Source organism: Budorcas taxicolor, chromosome 16 (assembly GCF_023091745.1).
Source record: "Budorcas taxicolor isolate Tak-1 chromosome 16, Takin1.1, whole genome shotgun sequence".
Taxonomy (NCBI): Eukaryota; Metazoa; Chordata; class Mammalia; order Artiodactyla; family Bovidae; genus Budorcas; species Budorcas taxicolor.
Genome location: NC_068925.1, coordinates 62,058,643 through 62,075,610, shown reverse-complemented (window position 1 = coordinate 62,075,610; position 16,968 = coordinate 62,058,643).

Below are 16,968 nucleotides of genomic sequence, written 5' to 3'. Positions count from 1 at the left end.
AGTGAAGGGACTCAGCCATACATAGGCATGTATCCATTCTCCCCCAAACTGCCCTCCCATCCAGGCAGCCACATAGCATTGAGCAGAGTTCTATATAGTAGGTCCTTGTTGGTTATCCACTTTAAATAAAGCAGTGTGTACATGCCCATCTGGGCATCCCAGGTGGCGCTAGAAAAGAATCCGTCTGCCAGTGTAGGAGACATGGGTTTGATCCCTAGGTCAGGAAGATTCCTGGAGGGGGGCATGGCAACACTCCCTGGTATTCTTGCCTACAGAATTCCATGAACAGAGGAGCCTGGCAGACAAAGAGTCAGACACACAACCGAAGCAACTTAGCGCACACACACTACCAAACTACCCATCTATCCAAACTACCAATCTATCTCTTCTTTCCCCCATCCTTCCCCTGGGCAACCATAAGTTTGTTCTCTAAATCTGTGAGTCTGTTTCTGTTTTGTAAGTAAGTTCATTTGTACCAGAAAATGGTTTCTTTAATTTGAATTTAGTAGATTGTTTGAAGGACTAAACACTCTGCCATAGATCTTAATTTTAGATCTTCACTTGTGAACTATCTTTTCTTGTCCTTTGCCCACTAACCTACCAGGATATTAAAGTTTTTCTTATTGATTTGCTGAGTCCTTACATTATAAATAATATATTAAATCTTTGTCATATTTGATAAAAATAATTTTTTTCAATGTCTGTAAAGGCAGTTCAATATCATAATTATTAAAGACTCTAATTTACATAAAAAAGGAAAAGCCTACCTACTAAGTCCAAACATGAAAAACTAAAGGTATAATTAATTTTTAAGAGTGTTACTTTTACCTAAAATAAACAATCCTGATTTATAAATTTCTTTGGAAAAACTTCAAAAAAGGTTCCAAAAATAAAAATTTTCTAAAAATAAAAATTTCATAGATTATATAACATGATTCTAGCAAAGTCAATCTAGGTGTTTAAAAACAGAACAGTAAAAATTTAAAAATCAATAAATATGCCAATAGTTAAAATTATTCTAACCATAAAAACTTTAATCAGAGCTACCAATATAGTTGGGGAAAAAAACTCACTTCACTGTCCTTCTCATAAAGATACTTTTGGTCTAGTTAAGCGTCAAATGATTATTAAACAAACATGCGGCTGCTGCTGCTGCTAAGTCGCTTCAGTCGTGTCCGACTCTGTGCCACCCCACAGACGGCAGCCCACCAGGCTCCCCCGTCCATGGCATTTTCCAGGCAAGAACACTGGAATGGGTTACCACTGCCTTCTCCAATGCATGAAAGTGAAGTCACTCAGTCGTATCTGACTCTTAGCGACCGCATGGACTACAGCCTACCAGGCTCCTCCATTCATGGGATTTTCCAGGCAAGCATACTGGAGTGGGTTGCCACTGCCTTCTCCAAAACAAACATGAGCCATTCTACATTACTAAATAATCTGTCAATGACTAGACAAAAGTTTTCTTTGAGCAGACCTCATTTTAAAACAAATGGTAAAACATATAATAATGATCAATTTTCTAATGGGAAGCAGAAACAGATTAAATAATCAAAACCTGCATATACATCCAAAATTTCTATGCTTAAGAGCGAATGCCAATAAAGCTGAGACAGCGGAGATCAGCAAAAAGAAACAAATCTGCTTCAGGGACATCCCTGGTGGTCCAGTGGTTAAGAATCAGCCTTCCAAGGCAGGGGATACAGGTTCGATCCCCAGTCAGGGAACTAAGATCCCACATGCTGCAGAGCAATTAAGCCTGTGCACCACAACTAGAGATGCCCCCATGCTCTAGGGCCCATGCTCTACAAATAGAGAAGCCTCTGCACACAGCAACCGGAAAAAGTCTTTGTGCCACAACAAAGAGTGCAGCCAAAAAAAAAAAAGAATCTATCTGCTTCAAAATAACAGCCCTATTAATAATCATCTTCAAAAGTAATGACTAAATATAAAGAGTGTGACATTTATACAGAATTTCAACCTGTAAATGCATTACAGTATATTCACCACCTAGCAAATGAGAATGAACTAATCACAACTACGTACAACCAGACAGTTCAGCATCACAAACGTGTTAAGTGAAGAATGCAAGAAACTAGTGTACACACTGTATACATTTTATAAAACATCAAACAGGCAAAATTAATCTACTCTGTTAGAACTGACAATGACCATTATTTATGCCTTCTTTCTTTCTTTTTTTCCTTATGTATGCTTTTGGAGGAGGGTGACAAGAATTGTAGCAAGGAAGGGCTTGAGGTACTAATAATACTGTTTACTGAATTGGCAAAATCAAATATACAAAAAAGATCTTCATGACCAACATAATCACGATGGTGTGATCACTCACCTAGAGCCAGACATCCTGGAATGTGAAGTCAAGTGGGCCTTAGAAAGCATCACTATGAACAAAGCTAGTGGAGGTGATGGAATTCCAGTTGAGCTATTTCAAATTCTAAAAGATGATGCTGTGAACGTGCTGCACTCAATATGCCAGCAAATTTGGAACACTCAGCAGTGGCCACAGGACTGGAAGAGGTCAGTTTTCATTCCAATCCCAAAGAAAGACAATGCCAAAGAATGCTCAAACTACCGCACAATTGCACTCATCTCACACGCTAGCAAAGTAATGCTCAAAATTCTCCAAGCCAAGTTTCAACAATACGTGAACCGTGAACTTCCAGATGTTCAAGCTGGTTTTAGAAAAGGCAGAGGAACCAGAGATCAAATTGCCAACATCTGCTGGATCATCAAAAAAAGCAAGAGAGTTCCAGAAAAACATCTCTTTCTGCTTTATTGACTATGCTAAGGCCTTTGACTGTGTGGATCACAATAAACTGGAAAATTCTTAAAGAGATGGGAATACCAGACCACCTGACCTGCCTCTTGAGAAACCTGTATGCAGGTCAGGAAGCAACAGTTAGAACTGGACATGGAACAACAGACTGGTTCCTAATAGGAAAAGGAGTACGTCAAGGCTGCATATTGTCACCGTTTATTTAACTTATATGCAGAGTACATCATGAGAAACGCTGGACTGGATGAAGCACAAACTGGAATCAAGATTGCTGGGAGAAATATCAGTAACCTCAGATACGCCGATGACACCACCCTTATGGCAGAAAGTGAAGAGGAACTAAAAAGCCTCTTGATGAAAGTGAAAGAGGAGAGTGAAAAAGTTGGCTTACAGCTCAACATTCAGAAAACAAAGATCATGGCATCCGGTCCCATCACTTCATGGCAAATAGATGGGGAAACAATGGAAACTGTGAGAGACTTTATTTTGGGGGGCTCCAAAATCACTGCAGATAGTGATTACAGTCATGAAATAAAAAGACACTAACTCCTTGGAAGAAAAGCTATGACCAACCTAGACAGCATAATAAAAAGAGACATTACTTTACCAACAAAGGTCCATCTAGTCAAGGCTATGGTTTTTCCGGTAGTTATGTATGGATGTGAGAACTGGACTGTGAAGAAAGCTGAGCGCCAAAGAATTGATGCTTTTGAACTGTGGTGTTGGAGAAGACTCTTGAGAGTCCCTTGGACAGCAAGGAGATCCAACCAGTCCATCCTAAAGGAAACCAGTCCTATTCATTGGAAGGACTGATGTTGAAGCTGAAACTCCAATTCTTTGGCCACCTGATGCGAAGAACTGACTCATCTGAAAAGACCCTGATGCTAGGAAAGACTGGGGGCGGGAGAAGAAGGGGATGACAGAGAATGAGATGGTTGGATGGCATCACCGACTCAATGGACACGAGTTTGAGTAAGCTCCAGGAGTTGGTGATGGACAGAGAAGCCTGGTGTGCTGTAGTCCATGGGGTCGGAAAGAGTCAAACACAACTGAGCAACAGAACTGAACTGATTTGGGTGCTGACATTTTGGGTGTGTTCAGTTCGTAAGATTTCATCAAACTGTACACTCAAATACTTTTTCAACATATATTAAACTTCAGTTGAAAGTATTTTCTCTTTTCTTTAAATTTTACTAGTGTATAGCTGAATAACAATGCTGTGTTAGTTTCAGGTGCACAGCAAAGTGAATCAATTATACATATATATATATCTCCACTCTTTTTTAGATTCTTTTCCCAAATAGGCCATTACAGATTATTGAATAGAATTCCCTGAGCTATAAAGTAGGTCCTTTGTTGTTGTTTAGTAGCTAAGTCATGTCCAACTCTAGCAACCCCAGAGACTGTGGCCCACCAGGCTCCTCTGTCCATGGGATTTCCCAGTCAAGAATACTGGACCCAGGGATCGAAACCATGTCTCCTGCCACTTAAGTGGCCACCAAGGAAGCCCACAGTAGGTCCTTCTTAGTTATCTATTTTATATATAGTAGTGTGTATATGTCAATCCCCATCTTCCAATTTATTCTCCCCTCTCCTAAAGTATTTTCAGATAACATGAAATAACCAAATCCTAGCTTAGGTTTACAATTATAATTTTAATTAAATTCTATAATATGTCCAGTATCATGAAGTACTTCAATTTGACAATAATTCACCTTTCATAATCCACGGTTATCCCATGCCCAATAAGTAAGTGTTATTAATAAAATCTATTTAAGTAGATCTGTTCTTCACTTAAGAATATATAATACATATGTCACCATTTTCTATAAAAATAGAAAAAAGAATCAGTGAGGAATAAGTACAATGAAAAAAAAAAATCTCCTCATAGGAAGAAGAGAATCTAATCTGTCAAAACTTTTCTTTTACTATCTTTTGCAGTTCCATACAAATTTTAGGATTATTTGCGCTAGTTCTGTAAAAAATGCCATTTCAGGGATTACATCAGATTGTTTTGGGTAGTATGGACTTTAACAATATTATTTTCCCAGTCCATGAACACTGGACTGTATCTCTTTTCATTTATCTGTGTCACCTTTAATTTCCTTCATCAATGTCTTACAGCTTGAAGAGTACAGGTCTTTCACTTTGTTGGTTAAATTTACTCCTGGGTATATTCTTTCTTAATGCAATTGTAAATGGGACTGTTTTCCTAATTTTTCTTTCTGAAAATTATTACTGTATAAAAATGTAACAGGTTTCTGTATATTACTTTTGTGTTCTAAAACTTCACTGAATTCATTTATTATGCATAACGGTTTTTTGGTAGAGCTGTTAGGGTTTTCCATACACAGTATCACATCATCACATCGTGACAGTTTTATTTCTTCCCTTTCAATCTGGATGCCTTTTTTTCTTTTTTTGGTCCAATAGCTGTGGCTAGGACTTTCCAGTGGTCATGTATGGATGTGAGAGTTGGACTTTGAAGAAAGCTGAGTGCCAAAGAATTGATGCTTTTGAACTGTGGTGTTGCAGAAGACTCTTGAGAGTCCCTTGGACTGCAAGGAGATCCAACCAGTCCATTCTGAAGGAGATCAGCCCTGGGTGTTCATTGGAAGGACTGATGCTGAAGCTGAAACTCCAATACTTTGGCCACCTGATGCGAAGAGGTGACTCATTGGAAAAGACCCTGATGTTGGGAAAGATCGAAGGCAGGAGGAGAAGAGGATGACAGAGGATGAGATGGTTAGATGGCATCACCAACTCAATGGACATGAGTTTGGATAAACTCCAGGAATTGGTGATGGACAGGGAGGCCTGGCATGCTGCAGTTCATGGGGTCGCAAAGTCGGACATGACTGAGCGACTGAACTGGAGGACTTCCACTACTATGTGAATAAAAGTGACAGACATGGGCATTTTTATCTTGTCCCCAAACTTAGAACAAAAGCTTTGGGCTTTTCACTGTTGAGTATAATGTTAGCTGTGGGTTTGTCATATACAGCCTTTATTACATTAAGGTATATTTCCTTTATACCCACTTTGTTTAGAGTTTGTATCATATATGGATGCTATGTTATGTCAAAATGATTTTTCAGCATCTATTGAGATGACTGTGTGATTTTTATTCTTCATTTTTTTAAATGTCATGTATCAGGTTGATTGATTTGCAGATACTGACCCATGCTTGCATCTCTGGAATAAAGTCCACTTGATCATGGTGTTTACTTTTAATGTATTCCTGAATAAGGTTTGCTAATATTTTGTTGAGGATTTTTGCATCTATGTTCATCAGTAATATTGATCTACAATTTCTCTTTCTTCCTTCCTTCCTCTATTTTGTGGGGTCTTTGTCTAATTTTAGTGTCAAGGTAACTCTGGCCTTGAAGAATGAGTCTGAAAGTATTCCTTCTTCTTCAATTTTTTGGAATAGTTTGAGAAGGACAGTATTAACTCTTCTTTAAATGTTTGGCAGAATTCCCGTGAGGCCATCTGGTCCTGGACTTCTTGTTTCTTGGGAGACGTTTGATTCCTGGTTAAATGTCATTACTAGTAATCAATCTGTTCATATTTTCTATTTCTTCCTGATTCCATTCCTAGGCATCTTCTTTTTGTGCTCCTTGTTCCCAGGCAAACTCACAGTTTCATGGTTTCAACTACTTCCTAAACGTCATCATATTTTTATGTCCTGAATTGTCTGAGCTCTGGACCCAAGTTTTCAGTCTACTTGATGGTGTACCTCCAAGTTCAACTGGCCTTTCAAACTTATCGAGTTCAGAACCGAATTCATTATCATCTATATTCAAAATGATTCATTCTTCTTGTTCTCTTAGCAAATGGGATTACCATGCATCCATTTCAACTTTGACATCCCTGCCTTTTCCTCACTTCATTATTTACTGAGTTACCAAGTCAATGCTAACTTTAAGATGTTTCTCTGTTACAATATGTAAAACATGCCTCTACAAAGATGCTGAAAAATAAATCTTTAAGATATTTCTAATTTCTCTCTCTCTTCCCCTTGCCTCTGTTACAGCATCATCTTTAGCCTAAATTATAATAAAAAGGCTTCCTAAATTATTCCGCTCCTAACATTCTCCATACTACAACCAAAGTTACCTTTCTATAACAGATCCTAGCAACTCTACTTTTATAACTCTTCAGTGACTATCACCTGTAGGATAAAGTTCCAAATCCCTTAGCACGATGGAAGTCTGAACTCCTCACAACCCTTAATTTAGTCTTACCCCTCACTATTGTCACAGTATACCAACTGCTCCTGTCAAACAGCTATACCTAGCACGCTTTCTCTAAACATCGAAACTTTCATTATCTCCATATCTTCTTTTCCTAAATTTTCTCTAGCAGTAATACCCTTCAAGACCAACCTCTAATATCATCTCTGATAAATCTTTCCCAGGCAGTCCCTTAACAGAATTACTACTTCATGTGTTTCCCATACCATTTTATTCACTTTCTACAGCACTTATCCTCACACACACAATCATTCATTCAGTTAATGAAAATTCACGAGTACTTAATGTCACCCCATGTCCAAGCTCAGGGGTGGCGGCCAAGAAGAGCTACCCCACTTTCATGATAAGCAGCAGTGGCTGCGCTTTGCTAGAGCAGGTATGAAGAGATACTTCAAGTCCAAGGTAAGAGAAACCCAAGTAAGACAGTAGGCGTTGCGAGAGGGCATGAGAGGGCACACACACTGAAACCACAATCACATACAACTAGCCAATCTAATCACATGGAACACAGCTTATCTAACTCAATGAAACTAAGCCATGCCAAGTGGGGCCACCCAAGACCGGTCATGGTGGAGAGGTCTGACAGAATATGGTCCACTGGAGAGGGGAATGGCAAACCACTTCAGTATTCTTGCCTGGAGAACCCCATGAACAGTTCAGTTCAGTCGCTCAGTTGTGTCTGACTCTTTGTGACCCCATGAATCGCAGCACGCCAGGCCTCCCTGTCCATCACCAACTCCTGGAGTTCACTCAGACTCGCGTCCATCAAGTCAGTGATGCTATCCAGCCATCTCATCCTCTGTCATCCCCTTCTTCTCCTGCCCCCAATCCCTCCCAGCATCAGAGTCTTTTCCAATGAGTCAACTCTTCGCATGAGGTGGCCAAAGTACTGGTGTTTCAGCTTTAGCATCATTCCTTCCAAAGAAATCCCAGTATGAAAAGGCAAAAAGATAGGACACTGAAAAATGAACTACCCAGGTCGGTAGGTCCTCAATATGCTACTGGAGATCAGTGGAGAAATAACTCCAGAAAGAATGAAGGGGTAGAACCAAGCAAAAACAACACCCAGTTGTGGATGTGACTGGTGATAGAAGCAAGGTCCGATGCTGTAAAGAGCAATATTGCATAGGAACCTGGAATGTTAGGTCCATGAATAAAGGCAAATTGGAAGTGGTCAAACAGGGGATGGCAAGAGTGAACGTTAACATTCTAGGAATCAGCGAACTAAGATGGACTGGAATGGGTGAATTTAACTCAGATGACCATTATATCCTGCCTACTACTGTGGGCAGGAATCCCTTAGAAGAAATGGAGTAGCTATTATAGTCAACACAAGAGTCCAAAATGCAGTACTTGGATGCAATCTGAAAAACGACAGAATGATCTCTCTTCATTTCCAAGGCAAACCATTCAATATCACAGTAATCCAAGTCTATGCCCCAACCAGTAATGCTGAAGAAGCTGAAGTTGAACGGTTTTGTGAAGACCTACAAGACCTTTTAGAACTAACACCCAAAAAAGATGTCCTTTTCATTATAGAAGACTGGAATGCAAAAGTAGGAAGTCAAGAAATACCTGGAGTAACAGGCAAACTTGGCCTCAGAGTACAGAATGAAGCAGGGCAAAGCCTAATAGAGTTCTGCCAAGAGAATGCACTGGTCATAGCAAACACCCTCTTCCAACAACACAAGAGAAGACTCTACACATGGACATCACCAGATGGTCAACACCAAAATCAGACTGATTATATTCTTTGCAGCCAAAGATGGAGAAGCTCTATACAGTCAGCAAAAATAAGATCAGGAGCTGACTGTGGCTCAGATCATGAACTCCTTATTGCAAAATTCAGACTTAAATTGAAGAAGGTGGGGAAAACCACTAGACCATTCATGTATGACCTAAATCAAATCCCTTTTGATTATACAGTGGAAGTGAGAAATAGATTTAAGGGACTAGATCTGATAGATAGAGTGCCTGATGAACTATGGACGGAGGCTTGTGACATTTACATGAGACAGGAATCAAGACCATCCCCAAAAAAAAGAAATGCAAAAAAGCAAAATGGCTGTCTGGGGAGCCCTTACAAATAGCTGTGAAAAGAAGAGAAGCGAAAAGCAAAGGAGAAAAGGAAAGACATACCCATTTGAATGCAGAGTTCCAAAGAACAGCAAGGAGAGATAAGAAGTCTTCCCCAATGATCAGTGCAAAGAAATAGAAGAAAACAAGAGAATGGGAAAGACCAGAGATCTCTTCAAGAAAATCAGAGATACTGAGGGAACATTTCGTGCAAAGATGAGCTCAATAAAGGACAGAAATGGTCTGGACCCAACAGAAGCAGAAGATATTAAGAAGAGGTGGCAAGAATACACAGAACTATACAAAAAAGATCTTCATGACTCAGATAATCACAATGGTGTTATCACTCACCTAGAGCCAGACATCCTGGAATGTGAAGTCAGTCGGCCTTAGAAAGCAAGCATCAGTACAAACAAAGCTAGTGGAGGTGATGGAATCCCAGTTGAGCTGTTTCAAATCCTGAAAGATGATGCTGTGAAAGTGCTGCACTCAATATGTCAGCAAATTTGGAAAACTCAGCAGTGGCCACAGGACTGGAAAAGGTCAGTTTTCATTCCAATCCCAAAGAAAGACAATGCCAAAGAATGCTCAAACTACCGCACAATTGCACTCATCCCACACAGTAGTAAAGTAATGCTCAAAATTCTCCAAGCCAGGCTTCAGCAATACGTGAACTGTGAACTTCCAGATGTTCAAGCTGGTTTTAGAAAAGGCAGAGGAACCAGAGATCAAATTGCCAACATTTGCTGGATCACTGAAAAAGCAAGAGAGTTCCAGGAAAACATCTATTTCTGCTTTATTGGCTATGTCAAAGCCTTTGACTGTGTAGATCACAATAAAATGTGGAAAATTCTGAAAGAGATGGGAATACCAGACCACCTGATCTGCCTCTTGAGAAACCTGTATGCAGGTCCAGAAGCAACAGTTAGAACTGGACAGGAACAACAGACTGGTTCCTAATAGGAAAAGGAGTACGTCAAGGCTATATATTGCCACCCTGCTTATTTAACTTATATGCAGAGTAGATCATGAGAAATGCTGAGCTGGAGGAAGCTCAAGCTGGAATCAAGATTGCTAGTAGAAAAAAAATAAGATTGCTGGGAGAAATATCAATAACCTCAGATATGCAGATGACACCACCCTTATGGCAGAAAATGAAGAGGAACTAAAGAGCCTCTTGATGAAAGTCAAAGACGAGAATGAAAAAGTTGGCTTAAAGCTCAACATTCAGAAAACTAAGATCATGGCTTCCAGTCCCATCAGTTCATAGCAAACAGATGAGGAAACAGTGGAAACAGTGGCTGACTTTATTTTGGGGGGCTCCAAAATCACTCCAGATGGTGATTGCAGCCATGAAATTAAAAGACACTTACTCCTTGGAAGAAAAGTTATGACCAACCTAGACAGCATATTCAAAAGCAGAGACATTACTTTGTCAACAAAGGTCCATCTAGTCAAGGCTATGGTTTTAAAGTGGTCATATATGGATGTGAAAGTTGGACTATAAAGAGGGCTGAGCACCAAAGAATTGATGCTTTTGAACTGCGGTGCTGGAGAAGACTCTTAAGAGTCCCTTGGACTGCAAGGAGATCCAATCAGTCTATCCTAAAGGAAATCGGTCCTGAGTGTTCATTGGAAGGACTGATGTTGAAGCTGAAACTCCAATACTTTGGCCACCTGATGCGAAGACCTGACTCATTTGAAAAGACCCTGATGTTGGGAAAGATTTAAGGCAAGAGGAGAAGGGGACGACAGAGGATGAGATGGTTAGATGGCATCACCGACTCAATGGACATGAGTTTGGGTAAACTCCGGGAGCTGATGATGGACAGGGAGGCCTAGCATGCTGCGGTTCATGGTGTTACAAAGAGTCGGACACGACTGAGCAACTGAACTGAACTTAAAATGTTCACAATTCAGTGAGAGAAACATACATATAAACAAATAGAAACAGGAAAAAATAAAAAGGAATCAAAGAAAGAGCTGCCAGTGAAAGGATGTATAGGAAAGGGAGTGAAGTAGATCATTAGAAGTGACAAGCAACATGATCACAGAAGCAGAAGAGGTGGATGAAAAACCAGGCCAAGAATTCCCTGGCAGGTCCAGAGATTAGGACTCCACATTCTCACTGTGAAGGGCCTGGTTTCAATCTCTGGTCAGAGAACTAAGATCCCACAAGTTGCGAGGCATGGCCAAAAAAAAAAAAGAAAAAGAAAGCCAGGCTAGAATACTACTCATAAGAAAGGAAGAGGAACACAATTAACCTACATCACTAGGCCACTAAGCCAGTCGGGAAAAAAGAAAGAAATGGGAAACAAAGGAATGGAATTCATACACTATTGTATGAATGTAAGTAGCCTATAAGAATATGTGGCAAAATAAACTACAAGGCACACATATAAAAAGTATAACTGACCTTGCTAATACTGATAGCAGGGCAAAGAAGAGGTCTACAGGTAACCATTTAATAAGTTAAATGTACAACACCATGGAAAAAATGGGAGTCATTTGGTAAAAATACATCATCCATCATTAATGTACAATGAATCAGAAGACTGGAGCAAAAGACAATCTTGTTGCTCGGGCTGTAATCAAGTAAAGGCCTTATTACAATTAGGTCAAAAAACAGTACAAGAACTATATAAACTGTATGTGAGTTTCATTTATTCACTCTCTAGACATGTACAAGGTAATGAGCAGTTACACTAGAGAAATAAATCCTGTAGCTCAGCTGGTAAAGAATCCACCTGAGATGCAGGAGACTCTAGTTTGATTCCCTGGGTTGGGAAGATCTGCTGGAGAAGGAATAGGCTACCCACTCCAATATTCTTGGGCTTCCCTAGTGGCTCAGCTGGTAAAGAATCCGCCTGCAGTGCGGGAGACCTGGGTTAGGAAGATTCCCCTGGAGAAGGGAACAACTACCCACTCCAGTATTCTGGCCTGAAGAATTCCATGAACGATATACTCCATGGAGTCACAAAGAGTCGGACACAACTGAGTGACTCTCATTTCACTTATACACTGTAATCAAGATTCACTGAACAGCAGAAACTACTCAGAAAAGGAAGACATTTCTCCCAGCTACTCACCCAGAGAAAAATCTTAGTGTTTTTTGGAGGGGAATGGTATGGCCCTAGCTAAACAGATACTTTGTGGGAATTACTAGAAGGGTATCACTAGAGGGCTTCCCAAGTGGAACAGTGGTAAAAAATTCACCTGTCAATGCAGGAGGGATAGGAGACACAGGTTTGATCCCTGAGTTGGGAAGATCCCCTGGAGGAGGAAATGGCAACCCACTCTAATATTCTTCCCTGGAATACTGGACAGAGGAGCCTGACAGGCTGCAGTCCATGGGGTCAGACATGACTTAGCAACTGAACATTCACACATCATTGCAAACTGTCAGGTTAGAATTTGGCAAACACACCTGCCTTGTTGAGAATTCCGTGTCTGGGACTTCCCTGGTGGCACAGTGAATGAGAATCCGCCTGCCAATGAAGGGGACATGGGTTTGATCGCTGGTCCGGGAGTATTCTACGTGCCACAGAGCAACTGGGCCCATACACCATGACTGCTGAGCCTGAGGGCCGCAACTACTGAGCCCATACGCTGCAACTACTGAGGCCCGTGTGCCCCCGCGCCTGTACTCCACAGCTGGGGGGCAGGGGGTGAGCAATGGGTGGCCTGTGCTCACCATAGCTGGAGAGGGCCTATGCAGAGCAGCAAAGGTCTAGCACAGTCAAAAATAAATAAAAAATGAATTATTTAATTTAAAAAAAAAAAGACTTCCATGTCTGTTAGCAATCAAATTTCCTGATTCTGGAAGTATCATGATGTTCTTGAAAGTATATCCTCAGCAGATATGAACTCTGATGCATCAGTTCAGTTCAGTCGCTCAGTCATGTCCGACTCTGTGCGATCCCATGAATTGCAGCACGCCAGGCCTCCCTGTCCATCACCATCTCCTGGAGTTCACTCAGACTCGCATCCATCGAGTCCATGATGCCATCCAGCCATCTCACCCTCGGTCGTCCCCTTCTCCTCCTGCCCCCAATCCCTCCCAGCATCAGAGTCTTTTCCAATGAGTCAACTCTTCGCATGAGGTGGCCAAAGTACTGATGTATACTGAAACCCAATAACAAAAATTCTACATTCCCAATCATTACCACTATAAGCAAGATTCTGAGCAGCCAGGCAATGCCTTTCACCAAGTAGCTGCAGACTACTTCCTCAAGCAGTTCTAGAGGACAGATCACCTGGATAACACATTAAAAACAGATGCCAAGGCTCTACTCCCAAGGGATTCTGAATCGGTGGATCTGCTGCTGCCGCCAAGTTGCTTCAGTCGTGTCCGACTCGGTACAACCCCACCGACGGCAGCCCATGAGGCTCCGCCGTCCCTAGGATTCTCCAGGCAAGAACACTGGAATGGGGTGCCATTGCCTTCTCCACAGTGGATCTCAGAAGAAGTAAAAAACCTGTATTTTTAAAGGTCTACCGAAATCCCAATATATATGAGCTTTGAGAACTACAGCTCTAGAAATCATCTTCAATCTACTCTTTGCAGCCTGAAGCCCCAAAACACTGTTGATCCCATAAAGGTGAGTATCAGCGGAGAGAACTAATCCTATTCCCCAACCAGCTGACAGCATCTCTCTCCTGAAGTTCCAGAACACCTGACAACAACAATCATTTTAAACCAGGAAGCACAATCACAGACCTCCAACACTGTGGCGATGAACGTGAGGGCATTGGGTAGGGAATAACCATAGCTAATACAGTCCGTGTTTCTTCTATGTGGGCCAAGGGAGCACATTGCTTTCCATACATTATTTCCAATCTCATGAGGCAACTATCCCTATACTCACTGTACTGATGAAGAAATAGTATCAGACAACGGAACTAGTCCAAGGTCATTCAGCTAATAAAAGACAGAACTGGAAATTAAATCTAGATCTCTCCCTCTCTCAAACCTCTGAAAGCCACTAATGGTCATTCATATAATGGCAGTCACTGGCATACAGATGGTAGCTTTGGGCACAGGAAAGGTCATCCAAGGAGAAAACACAGTACTAGAGAAGAAAAGAACCCAAGGTCAAACTCTCTTGCATCTCAAGATTTGAAAGACAAGGACTAGCTAGCAAAGGAGACCGAGAAAGGGGAGTAGAGTGGAGGTAGAAAATCAGAGTATAGTGTACAGAAGTCAAAGGAAAGAGAATATGTCAAGAGAGTGGTCAGATGAGATGGATGCTGCCAAAAGGCCGAGCAGGTTGAGAGATTGTTACCTGAAAATGCTCACGAGGTTTACAGATAAAGAGATCTTTGGTGATTTTACTGAGAGCTAAATGTGGAGAAATAGGGGTACCAAGTTCACTGGAACAGCCTGGAGAGGAACTGAAAAGTATCTTCTAACACTGATAGAAAATGTATTCAGCTCTTTTGAGAAGTCTGTAAAGGAAAAAGCAGCAGTAATGGAGGAGGGTGTTGTGTTGAGGGATTTTTGTGTTTAAGTAAGATTTGGTTAAGTATAAATGCTGATAAGAAGAATCTCAGAGAGAAAAGTTGGCTAGAGATACATATGGGAGAAAATATAATTGATGGTTACCAAGTTTCTTGAGAGAACCTGGAGTGAGGAAATGTTAAAACAGATGAAGTATTCTTACAGTCCCTTTCCTCTAAAAGTTACTTTTTCTTTTTTTTCCATTCTCCCTATTTATGAACTCTTAGCCTGCATAGTAAGAGGGAAAGATAAAATGTAAATATAATTCCTTTAAATTTCTCAGCTCTGGTTGGTTTTCTCTGAGACTGCACTTACTTCTCTTATGAGGTCAATATTCTGGTGATTCATGAAGTATGAACCCCTTGTTGGCCTTAGATTATGATTGTTATCAAGCAAATAGTTTTTTCGTTGCAGTCTTATTTGATTTATAGGTTTTCCTGCTTTTTATCTATATCACTTTTAACTAGATTCTTTTTATACCATTTATCATAGCTTTTTTGAAACTGTGTTTCCATTTTCTACTGGCAAGTTAGTCTCACCCTGAGCTTTGGTTTGGAAGTTAGCTGTCAGTCCCTTCCCCACCACTACTCCGCTGCTTCTGCAGCCCTCTCCTTCCCCATACACACTTGCCATTTTTATTTCTGAGTCCATTGTTCGGAGCTCTCATTGATATTTTACTTGATGCATATAGAGTAAACTGCCAAATACAGTTTCTTTTTTAGTTCTCATGATATCTGACTTTAGTCTGAACAAAGCAGTACTGTTCATTTATGCTTTGACTTTTACACAAAACAACTTGTTTCTCTGTAAGACGGCAGTTAAACTCACTGTAAAATTTACACTACAACTCCTCAGTCAAATAAATAACAAAAGTATTCTCAAGTTTTCTGAAAATTAAGTTTACAGTACTGTAAGAAGACCAAGTACAATACAGTGATACAGAACCTATGTTATTGATTTCTGAAACTATGGTCAGATCTTACCTCTGATAGCCTAACCCATATAACCAACTGCTTATTTAGAAATCTCAAAGCACATCACACTCATCATCTCCAAAATCCAACTCATGATTATTCTCAAAAAACAAAAGAGGTATTTCCTATCACACTCCAGTTGCACAAGCAAGAAATAGCCACAAGAAGTCAATAATTATACTATATGACCTCTAAGACCCTTTGAATTTATCATCTATTCCACCAGCTCTGAGTATGGTCCAGGCATCTCTGAGGGTCTATGAGACCATTTTGAGGGTGTCTTTAAAGTCATAATTTTTTCCATAATAACATGAAGACTTTATTTGTCTTTTTCACTCTCATCAGAGTGTATGTAGTGGAGTTTCCCGAAGGTTCCATGACATATATCACACAGACTGAATACAGAAGCAGATATGAGAATCCAGATGCCTTCTATTAGATCAAGCATTAAAAAGATTTGGAAACTGCCAAACAATGCCACTTTCTCACTAATTTTTTTTGTTTTGGAAAATATAGCTATTTTTTAGTTTAAAACTATTATGTATTAATATTCCCTTCTCTAGGGGATCATCCCAACTCAGGGACTGAACCAGAGACTCCTGCATTGCAGGCAGATTCTTTACCATCTGAGCCACCAGGGAGGCCCAATATGATATGAGTTTATGGCTATTTTAAATAAATAAATGTTTAAATTTCTAATACAATATATATCAGTATATACAGTCCACATAAAAGCTCTTTGAATTTTCAATAACTCAAGAGTATAACGTGTCTTCTTGACACCAAGAGGTATGAGAAACACTGATCTATACCTATCATGAGTGCATGCGTGCTAAGTTGCTTCAGTCACGTCCGACCCTTTGCAACCCTATGGACTGAAGCCCACCAGGCTTCTCTGTCCAAGGGATTCTCCAGGCAGGAATACTGGAGTAGGCTGCCAGGCCCTCCTCCACGGGACCTTCCCAACCCAGGGACCAAACCCACGTCTCTTACATCTCCTGCACTGGCAGGTGGACTCTTTACCACTAGTGCTACCTGGGAAGCCCATACTTATCATGCTGCTGCTGCTGCTGCTGCTAAGTCACTTCAGTCGTGTCTGACTCTGTGCGACCCCATAGACAGCAGCCCACCAGGCTCCGCCATCCCTGGGATTCTCCAGGCAAGCACACTGGAGTGGGTTGCCATTTCCTTCTCCAGTGCATGAAAGCGAAAAGTGAAGGTGAAGTCGTTCAGTTGTGTCTGACTCTTAGTGACCCCATGGACTGCAGTGCACCAGGCTCCTCCATCCATGGGATTTTTCAGGCAAGAGTACTGGAGGTGCCATTTCCTTCTCTGATACTTATCATGCTGCTGCTGCTAAGTCAC